Genomic DNA, 10,829 nt, shown 5'->3' with positions numbered 1-10,829 from the left:
GAGAAATAATTCCAGAAATATTTTATGAATGAATTAAAATGTAAAGATGCAGGAAGAAGGACACTTTAGTGAACCTCCTTAATGGGAAGCCATTTAGTAGTCCAGGCAAAAGATAGTAAGTATCTAAACTCAACTGTCACAAGTACATACAGATACCTAGTAAGTACTTGTTGACTCCACTGTTATGGAGCAAGGAGAGTGATTAGAGCCATTTCGTGGCCTTTAAGAACAAACAGGGTTTTAGAGGGGAGGGGGGAGGGGGGATTGGTTAACCCAGTGATGGGTATTAAGGAGGGCACGTACTGCATGGAGCACTGGGTGTTATATGAAAACAATGGATCGTGGGTCACCACATCAAAAACCAATGATGTATTGTATGATGACTAATATAACATAATAAAATTAAAAAAACAAAAACAAAAAAAAGGAAAGAAAATGCCAGCATCTGTTTGTAGAAAATAAGGAGGAAGACAGATTTAAAGAGGGTTCCTAGTTACTTAGATTGATAAATTAATAATGTTACTACTTAGAAAGTGAAAAGGTGAAATGGTTTTGGCAAGAAAAGAGATGTAACTTGGTGTGGACAGTTTGCCATAGAAAGGCATGTACTCTAAAATGAAGCCAATGTGTAAGTGTAGATCTATCTATCATTGAGAGGACAAAGTCAGAACTAGAGAAAACCTGCTGATCAATGAAGGGAAACTTCATAGATGTGGATGAGAGAAACTAGTGAATAATCTAGAGTAAGAAGAGTGGAGAACTGAAGAAAGAACCATGAAAAAATTTTGTAGAGAGGTGGGAAATGAGTTACCTCAAAGGTTGGAGAAGACTTAGAAAAGAGTTGTCTCAGTTACCAGGGGAAAGTAAATTCAAGAAAGACTTAGAACCTGACAATTGAAGATTAGTCATCTTGGCGAAACATTTTTAAGAATCCAAATCATATAAATGTAAAGAGTGCACTAAAAGGCAAGAAATTGATGATGATAATTTTAGACCCGTCCTTAAAAAATTTTGTGTGGGACATAAAAGAATGAATTAAACTTCAAGAGAGAAACAGGCCCAGAAGGTTGGTTTTTTTTTTTTTTTCCTATGTTTTCAGAATGACAGGACTTAATGTATGTTAGTAGACATAGAAGGAGCCAATAGAGATGGAGAAATTTAAGGTATAAGGAGTGGAGTGGAGAAGATAGTATCAATGCCCTTGCCCCTGAAAAGAGAGAGTTTCAGTAGCAGGAGCAAAGGGAGAGTACTGAGCATGAAAAAAAAGAGTATTCTTTTTTAAAATTTGGCTCTAAGAAAAAAGGGAAAAAAGTAAAGATGAGAAACAAACTGAGGGTTCTAGAGGGGAGGGGGGTGGGGCAATGGGTTGGCCTGGTGATGGGTATTAAAGAGGGCACGTATTGCATGGAGCACTGGGTGTTATATGCAAACAATGAATCATGGAGCACTACATCAAAAGCTAATGATGTAATGTATGGTGATTAACATAACATAATAAAATAAAATTTTAAAAAAAAGGAGAAGGAAGGGAAAAATGAAGGGGGGGAAATTGGAGGGAGAGATGAACCATGAGAGACTATGGACTCTGAGAAACAAACTGAGGGTTCTAGAGGGGAGGGGGTGGGGGGATGGGTTAGCCTGGTGATGGGTATTAAAGAGGGCACGTATTGAATGGAGCACTGGGTGTTATGCACAAACAATGAATCATGGAACACTACATCAAAAACTAATGATGTAATGTATGGCAACTAACATAACATAATAAAATAAAAGAAATGCTTCATAAGTTTAGTAGTATTTTTGAAAAGATGTTCTGCAAAACCTTCCTACTATGATTAGGAATTACATGAAAAAGAAGCTCTATGAACAAAGAAGTTTAGGAAATGCTAGATTAATGAAGGGTATGTAGTTTTCCTAATAACAGCAATACTCAACACCGCCAGTCTATCCATTAATAATCTCTGAATTAGACATCTTTTATGCAACATTTTCCAAAATTGGCAGGCCACAGAATACTGTTTTGATGAAGTACCTCATATGATTATAATTCCAAGAGTCTTTAATGTGGAACATGCTGATTTATATGCTATAACCTTGTCTTTTGTCCTCTATCTTCAGAGTCTATCAGTCACTTATATTATGCAGCATAAGTATTATATATCTAGGTAATGAGTAAGGAACTTTGGGCTCCTGAGAAAATATACAAGCCGTGGTTTCTATAGCTAAATTGCTTACTCCAATAACTTTAGGTATTTCCAAAATAAAATAGCGCAAGGAAGTTTGAGAATAAAGTCCTGAATTATATGATATAAATAATAATTCTGATAATTACTCAAAGACCATCAATAATGAGGCTTGTCATATCTGTTGACTAAGGAATTATACAGAGAATAGAGAACTAGTCCTCTCAAATTTTACTCAGTTCTGCCATTAAATGATTATAAAGGAACTTTTCACTTTCCAAAGCTTTGGGGTAAAAATTACTACAGTCCGTGAAGTTGTATGTAAAGAACTAAACCATTAAAAAAATATACTTGGGATAACACTGTACTATTACAGTCACCAATCTTAAAATAAAATTATTAAGACATGTTTAAAATGTATCATCAAATCAATGGACCCTATGTGGATAAAGGAAAAATTCTCCAAAAGTATAATATTGTCTCAAGTTATGATTGCTGGGTAATAAAAGTGTGGGATATATTTCTATTTGACTCTTAATGAATATTCCCAGTGATTTTTATAAAATGATACATGTGTTTTTCTTTTTGAAAATAAAATTGTTTTAGTAACCTTTCCAGATATAATAAGAGTTTCTGGAAATAGCATGCATCAATTTTGGGGGGGCTTTTAAAACAATTTCAAAGATTTTAAGTAAAGTTCTACGATGTGCTAATACTAACATCCAGTCATTGAGAGGGTGAAGGCAGAATCTTATAGCACAGAAATTAGATAGTTGTTTTATTAAATAAATCCTTTTAAAATGGGAATTAATTGAAAGGCAATTCAAATGAAATATTGCTAAATTACTAAACAAATAAGACTATAATTTGCCAACTGACCTAATTCTCCAAATAGAAGTACATATGACTACATCAAGAAAATGATTGGCTATGAGGAATACTGTTTCAGTGAATACAAAAAGTACATTTCTGGGCTTAGTCAGTTAAGATCTGACTCTTGATTTCAGTTAAGATCTGACTCTTGATTTCCGCTCAGGTCATGATCTCAGGGTTGTGAGGTGAAGCCCCACATCAGACTCTACGTTGGGTGTGGAGCCCACTTAAGATTCTCTCCCTCTCCCTCTCCCTCTGCCCCTTCCCTCTCTCCCACCGCACTCTGTCTCTCTCTTAAAAAAAAAAAGAAAAAGTACACTTCCACCTAAATGAGATCTTTCTTTTTTGATTCTTTTTATATTTCAGTGAAATAGTGTAATGTTTATGCAAGTAAATTCAGTTAGTACACTATTACTCAAATGATCCTAATTAACACATCGTGTGATTTAGAATACACTGACAAGTCTGACTGAATTTTCTAGCTTTGTATGTTTAAGTTAGAACCCTCTCTGATTATTCTTATTATAATTTATGAAATTATCTAATAAAATATAAAAATAGAGCAAGAATTTTCTATTTAAAGATTATGAAAAACGTTCACATTTCAGCCAGCCATCATCATATATACACATTCTAAAAAGAAAATAAAACTGTTGTCATTTGATGATTACTTGGAATAAGAATTATGCTTTAAGAAGAACACTAAGTCTTTTCAATTGACTAATACTAATACAATTCTGAGAAAACATGGAAAGTCACATGCCCTCCAAAAGTTACAATAAAGATGAATACATATAATATTCATAAATTTAATTAAAAATAAGAACCCCACAGTGTCTAACTACATAGGACTTTGTTTGTAGGTACTAAATAATCAATTTTGCTTAGATAAGAAAAGGAAAATAAATTTCAACTTCTAAAATAACGAAAAAATCATTGTTCTTACCAGAAGATCGATTATTCCAAAAAGATTTCCCTGGCCCCATATTCACTTTTTTCCATCATCCATAATGTCCTTATAACAAGCTTTACTTAGAGTTCCATAAAGCATATAGAGCCCTAAATATGCTGGCCCTTATTCCTACAAGTCTCTTTTGTTTTACTTTGATTTTTGTTTATGCATCCCTTCTAGAAACGCAGTACTGACCAGTTTTGATTTGGTGGAAAAGTAGATAAAATGTGTAAAAATGGTGACTATTGATATACATCACCTGCTATATATTGCCCCAATCAAAAACAGCAATGAAGATTTTCTTGAGCCACACTTCCCACTTCAGTATTTAGTTTTTGAAGCTAAGGAGAGCTTACAGTTTCCACAATCTTCAGTTAAGGAAATAAGAAAGCAAATGCTTTGGGGGGTGGGGGGATGGGTCAGGTAGAAGATCACTCCAAACCATGCTCATGGACAGTACTTCATATCAGCAAATATTTGTAAATTATAACTGAACTAACAGAGATGAGAGGAAGAGAAAACCTAACCTTGAGTGGAAAGCATAGTTATAGCCATAAATTTAAAAATTATTTATTCTCAGGGACAATGCCTTCTAAAACTTACTACATGACATTTATCCCTTTAACTGCCCTCCTCAATCTGACTGGCTTCTAAAGAGACCAGATTTATGTGGTTTCATGCAAGGCCTTTAATAAATAAATCTTAAGAATAGTGTATGAATTTCATAGAAATGTCAGCCCTGAAGAGTGATCAGTGTCTGGGAGAATGGAATAATGAAGGGTATGAAGGCTAAATTTTGACATAACCTCAGTGCCACTATCCACTTCTATCTTTCATCCTTCAAGTATCTCTTTTAGATGTCGAATTGTAGCTAATGAAGCAGTATATAAAATAATAATTATTTCAATTACCATTATTACTGCTCAATGAATCTATGTATCTCAAGTCACTTGTGACTACAATTATCCCATTCTTTAATGTTGTTAACCCTCTTATAGTTAATCTAGAGATAATTTACTATTTAACAATCTAATTCAAGACCCTAATTACTTTTGACTCTCAAATAAAGTACAACTTTCCTTGAGGCAGTTTCCATGATTTATAAAGAGTTTTGTAGCTTCTATGGTACCTACAACACTTGAAAATAGTTTAGATGTTCAAAATAAAAAGTATTGGGATCATGACATAAATAAATGGCTCCCTTCATTCATTTGCCATATTTTAGCAAATAATAACCTAATTAAAACATTTAATGTCTACACAGCAAAACAAAAATAATGTGTGCTTACGGACAGCATCTTCTGCCCATATACAATGTACACAAGGATATGCATACATTTTTTTGTACCATGAAACCCTCAATATGACACCATGAAAGACCATCATATTGACTTTTAAGATCAGGGAAATGAAGATGAAAGAGGTGAAATAGTTAACTATTGAAACTCATGGTGCTGTTTGAGGCCAGTTTTGTCAAGTCTCCAAAGACAATTCTTTTCCCCAGACTCTGACTTAACAGTGACTTCTTCCTCTATTTCCATGATCTATACCTTTCTAATCTCCTCCTTCACACCTATATCACGTACTGCCTTCCATCATAACGAAGAGTGATCAAACTAGATGTAAGTATCTGACAACTTCCCCTTTGCATATAGTTCGTAATTACCAAAATATTGAAAGAATTTGAAAGCAGTGGATCATTAATGGAAAGGAGTGGATCATTAGAAGCATGAATAACAGCTCTGATTTGTAATTAAAAGTCCAGAAATGTTTTTTCCCCCAAATCACACAGAGAGTGACAAAGCAGAAATTAGTGTGCTTGCTTCTCAATGTGCTGTTTTGAGGTCTTTCACTTACATTTTGTTGAGACATCTATCTTAAAATCAGTATAATTTTTGCTACTATGAAAGCACAAAATCACAGGGAATTGGGCTGACTGAAACTTTGAAGAAGTTTGCTATCTTTAAATTTGTTACATAAAATTATGTAAGCTCAGCCTGGTGTTGGTTACCACAGAAGTGATTTACTGCACTTCCCTTTAAATATTCCTTACCTTCTCTGTGTGCATGTATTATAGCTATTTTATAGTACCCTAAAGGGTAAACAAAGAATCTGAGAATTATTCCAATATGGTGAAGATACTATATTTTCATCTTTAACCAATATATGAGAAACAATATATTATATAACTATGTTTAAAAAAAAACAGCTACATAGCTACTAAGCTCACACTTGTGAATCAAATATAAATGTATGGATAAAATATATAATTTAGAATATGGCTCATTAAAATTTGCCTAAATTGAATTTCCTTAACACATTTTAGAGAAAGCTATTGAGAACTTGTCACAATAGCCTCTCAAAATTCCTGACAGTATGAAATGGTAGGCTGTATCCTTAAGCAATTTTTATTACTTAGATATAATGAAAATATATCAAAATAAAACTTTCTATATGCAATTTTCTCACATCAGCAACTGATTCAGTAATCTATTTTGAAATTCTTTTGTAAGGCATGGATAATTTATCTAGTCCCTGAAACAAAGATAGAATTGGTTTTTGTTTGTAACTTTGAAAATATAGGATAGTTAAAAAAAAAAAGAAAGAAAATATAGGATAGTTAGAAATGGATATGTTAACGTTTTTTATGAGTTTATGAGTAATGAGGAAGATAACAAAAACAGTCCTTTGGAGCTCCAAGAAATAAAACCACTTTTTGTTACAACACTGTGTAAAGATTCTGTAACCTTTGTAATATAAGAGGGATTACATTTACTCACAAATGAGCTATGTCTATACAATGTCTTCAAAATATAGCATTAAAATAACCACCTCTTTGAACTTATAGGCCTATTCTCCTACACTTATTTTTTTCCTGACATATTTTTGAAGGTAGTATTAGGGTGCATATAATTATCCTGTCATATTTCATTTTCTGTATACATTTTCTTAAAATTTTACCTCCAGATCTTCAAAATTTGGGGACAAACACTTTTACTGTCTACTATTTGTGTCTTCCATTCAGCAACAAGGAAAGATGACAGAAAATTCATAGCTGTTAGAACAATGGTAGTAAGAATACTTAAACTCAGGAGGCAGTTGTTTTCTGCAGAAAGTTAAAAAAAAGTTGGTTTATGTTATTGGTTGGGACTTGGCAAATCATAAAGTATGTGCAAAGTATTATCTCATTTAATTCTTATATCAGCCAAATGGCATATTTAATGTTACTTTTTTCTGTTTACTATATGAGAAAAATGAGCCTCACAGAAGTTAAATTGACCAAGGACACGATAAGCTAATAAGGGAAAAAAGTAGCTTATCTTCACCTGCTTAAATTTTCATCCAGCCTTATCAAACAATTACAAGCTTCTCAAGGTATATCTTCAATAATTTATATGCCAAAACAAATGTATGTATAACTTATTAGTGGCCATATTTAAAATTATTCTAGTTTACTACATTCCAGAAAAAGGGAGTCAAATGTATAAAGGAATTAGTGAAATAGAGTCAGATGCCTTTATTTACTAAATCATACATTTAATAAATATTGGTGGAGTTCTAAGCATATGTCAAATACTTACTAAAAACTGAGTATAAAGGAGTAAACAAAGCAGAGGTGGTTCCTGTCCCCACTGAGCTTAAAATCTTACATAGACACATATGAATAAAAAACATGTACAGAATTCTGTATTAGAATAACCTGATTCATGCTGGATTAACAAACATCTCTAACATTTTATTAGCTTAACCCAATAAAAATTATTTCTTTGTTCATACCACATGTCCAATAGAATTTAGAGGTGAGACCCTGCTTGCTCATTGTAGTGGCTCAAAGATCCAAGCTAACAGATCCATTTTGTGTTATGGTTACATGATCACCAAGGCAAAGGGAAAGAAACAAGGTAAATCACTTGCTGGCTTTTAAATCTTCCATTCAGAAATGACACAATACCTTCCACTCACATTTCACTGGTCAGAGAAAGTCACATGACCATGACTAACTTTAAACAGGGCCAGAAAACACAAATTTATCATGTTTTAAGAAGCACCATGGGAATATATATGAATAGTTCTAGCGATTACCATTGGTCCTAAAGCAGCATGCATGCATAATAGAGTAACACAAAGTAAAAAAGAAGACTGGTACACAGACTCTAAATGTAGCCCTCATGGTCTCCACCTCCTGGTATTCATACCTGTGTAAATTCCCTCTCAAAGAGGGATCGGACTTGGTTCTAACCAAAATAATATTATAAAGGTAATTAGTCTGTGTGGGTTACTATAACAAAATGCCAAAGACTGGATGGCTTAAATAACAGAAGTCTATTTCTTACATTTTTAGAGGCTGACAAGTCCATGATCAGGATTCTGGCCATTGGTTTCTGATGAGGCTTCTCTTCCTGGCTTGTAGACGGCCTTCTTTTTGCTACATATTCACATGGCCTTTCTTCAGTGCGTGTGCACAGAGGGAAGATGGGAGCAAGCTCTCTGATTTCCTCTTCTTATGAAGAAGCTAATCCTATGGAATCAGAGCCTGCCCTTATGACTTCATTTAACTTTAACTACTTCTTAGTTGCTTCATCTCAGATATCATCACACTGACGGTTATGGCTTCAACATGTGAACTAGTGGTGGGAAGAATACAAATATTTAGTCTCTAATGGTGACAAATATCAGTTCAAGGGTAACACTACATAAGACTGTAATTATCTGTTTAGCTGAGACTCTTTTCCTTGCTGTCTTTGAGGACAGAAGATGACATGTTGGGAGCTCTCCCAGGGAAAGGGCCACATAATAAGCAAATGAGTGTAACTTCTGGACAACAACAATTAAGAGACCAAGGTTCTCAGCCCAACAGCCTGAGAAGAACTGAATACTACCAACAGTCATATGAGCTTGGAAGCAGTTCTTTCCCCAGACTAGCAACAGATGAGATTATAGCTATGGTTAGTATCTTAATTTCAGCTTTATGTAATCCCGAAGCAAAGAATTCAGCTAAGCTGTACCCAAACTCCAGATTTACAAAATCTGTGAGACAATAAATGTGTGTTGTTTCAAAACACCATGTTTGTGGTAATGTTGTTACACGCTAATAGATAATGATATACGTACAGATAATGGAGTAATTAATTTCTTTTTTTTTTTAAGATTTTATTTATTTGACAGAGAGAGACACAGCAAGAGAGGGAACACAAGCAGGGGGAGTGGGAGAGGGAGAAGCAGGCTCTCTGTGGAGCAGGGAGCCCGATGTGGGGCTCGATCCCAGGACCCTGGGATCATGACCTGAGCTGAAGGCAGACGCTTAATGACTGAGCCACCCAGGCGCCCCTGGAGTAATTAATTTCTTGATAGGTGATATCACAGAGAGCTTCACAGATAGAGCTGAACCTAAGTACAGTTTTTGAGAATAAGTAGAAATATTTAAGAAAGCCAAGAATGGAAAAGAACGGAGTTACAGGAAAGCACAGAAAAATGAAAGTATGGGGTGCGTGGGTGCCTCAGTGAGTTAAATATCAGACTCCCGATTTTGGCTCAGGTCATGATCTCAGGGTGATGAGATCCAGCCCCGCATTGGGCTCCATGTTCAGCATGGAATCTGCTTGTCCCTCTCCCTCCCTCTCTGCACACCCCCTCACACTATCTCATGCACATACTCTCTTTCTTTCTCTCTCACTGTCTCTCTAAAATAAATAATCTTAAAAAAAAGAAAAAAATGAAAGAAGAAAGAAAATAGAAGTAATCAAAATTGCTAGAATAAAAAGAATCCATATAAGGAAATGTGAGAGGATCTGCCTAGAATTCAAGCTAAAGAGACATAGAAGGATTTGGAATAAATGAGTGATATAATTATGAGTTAAATATACAAAAGCCATTCTTTTACTCTGTTTCTTAAAAAAAAAAAAAGCATATTTTTCCAGGTTTCATTTAATAGCAGGAATATTTTAAAACATTTAAGTCAACCATGTAAAAACTAAAAAAAAATTCTTTATGTAGCTTTATTTTTTTTTTAATCATAGCTTAGTGATTTATTATCCTAAGTCTCCATCAGCAGGTGGAATGGAAGACCCCTCCCATGCTGATGCCTTTGTCAGCCAAAGCATTATAGTCCTTTAATGCCTGCTCTCTCTGCAGGACCCCGCACATCAATGCCTTGTTTCTCCGAACACTTTGCAGTTAATGGAGGCACCTTCAAGGCCTCACTCTTCCCTCGGCCTATCACAAGGGTCTGCACGCTCTTCTTGACAACTTCCTCCACATCTGCAGGATGCATACAAGGAGAATGCTCAGTTCCTATATCTCTCCAACCCCAAGCCCAACTTCCCCCTGGCCACACTTTGCAGTATCTATAGGTTTTAGTAGAGCCTTGTACTTTCATTTGCCACCCATGATAGAGAAGCAATTTTAGGGGAGAGCATGAGGAACTTAACTGAACTCCAGTGCCCTCTCTTTAAGGGAGTTGAGATCCCAAAGGGCTCCGAGGGTTACCTCTTTTTATATAGCTTTAAAAACAACTTGCCGACCCATAATACATATACTGATAACAACATGAAATAGATCAACAACCTTACTGAACAACCAAAATAAGCGATTCATTTCATTTTGTTTAAATAACAAATCCCTATAAATAAAGATCTTTTAAACTCTATTTAATAGATGTTTCAATTATCTATTGTTGCATAACAAGTCACTCCAAAAGTTAATGTCTTGAAACAATATCAATATGTTATTTCTGGACAATTCTATGAGCTGACTGGGCTTTCCTGGATGGCTCTTCTCCAAGAGGGATCAGCTGAGGTCACTCACTTGCTGCATAAAGCAGG

At 34.8% G+C, this 10,829-nt stretch overlaps 1 pseudogene; it reads right to left on the bottom strand.

The window, feature by feature from the left end:
• Positions 1-10,053: 10,053 nt before the first annotated feature.
• LOC123838609 (mth938 domain-containing protein-like) lies at positions 10,054-10,424 on the bottom strand (annotated as a pseudogene).
• Between the last annotated feature and the right edge of the window lie 405 nt (positions 10,425-10,829).

This window comes from Mirounga angustirostris, unplaced genomic scaffold (genome assembly GCF_029215605.1).
Source record: "Mirounga angustirostris isolate CCGP_5_RB_7025 unplaced genomic scaffold, mMirAng1.0.hap1 SCAF_3, whole genome shotgun sequence".
Lineage (NCBI taxonomy): Eukaryota > Metazoa > Chordata > Mammalia > Carnivora > Phocidae > Mirounga > Mirounga angustirostris.
The sequence above is the reverse complement of the archived record's forward strand: the minus strand, read 5'-3'. Positions and strand labels throughout refer to the sequence as shown.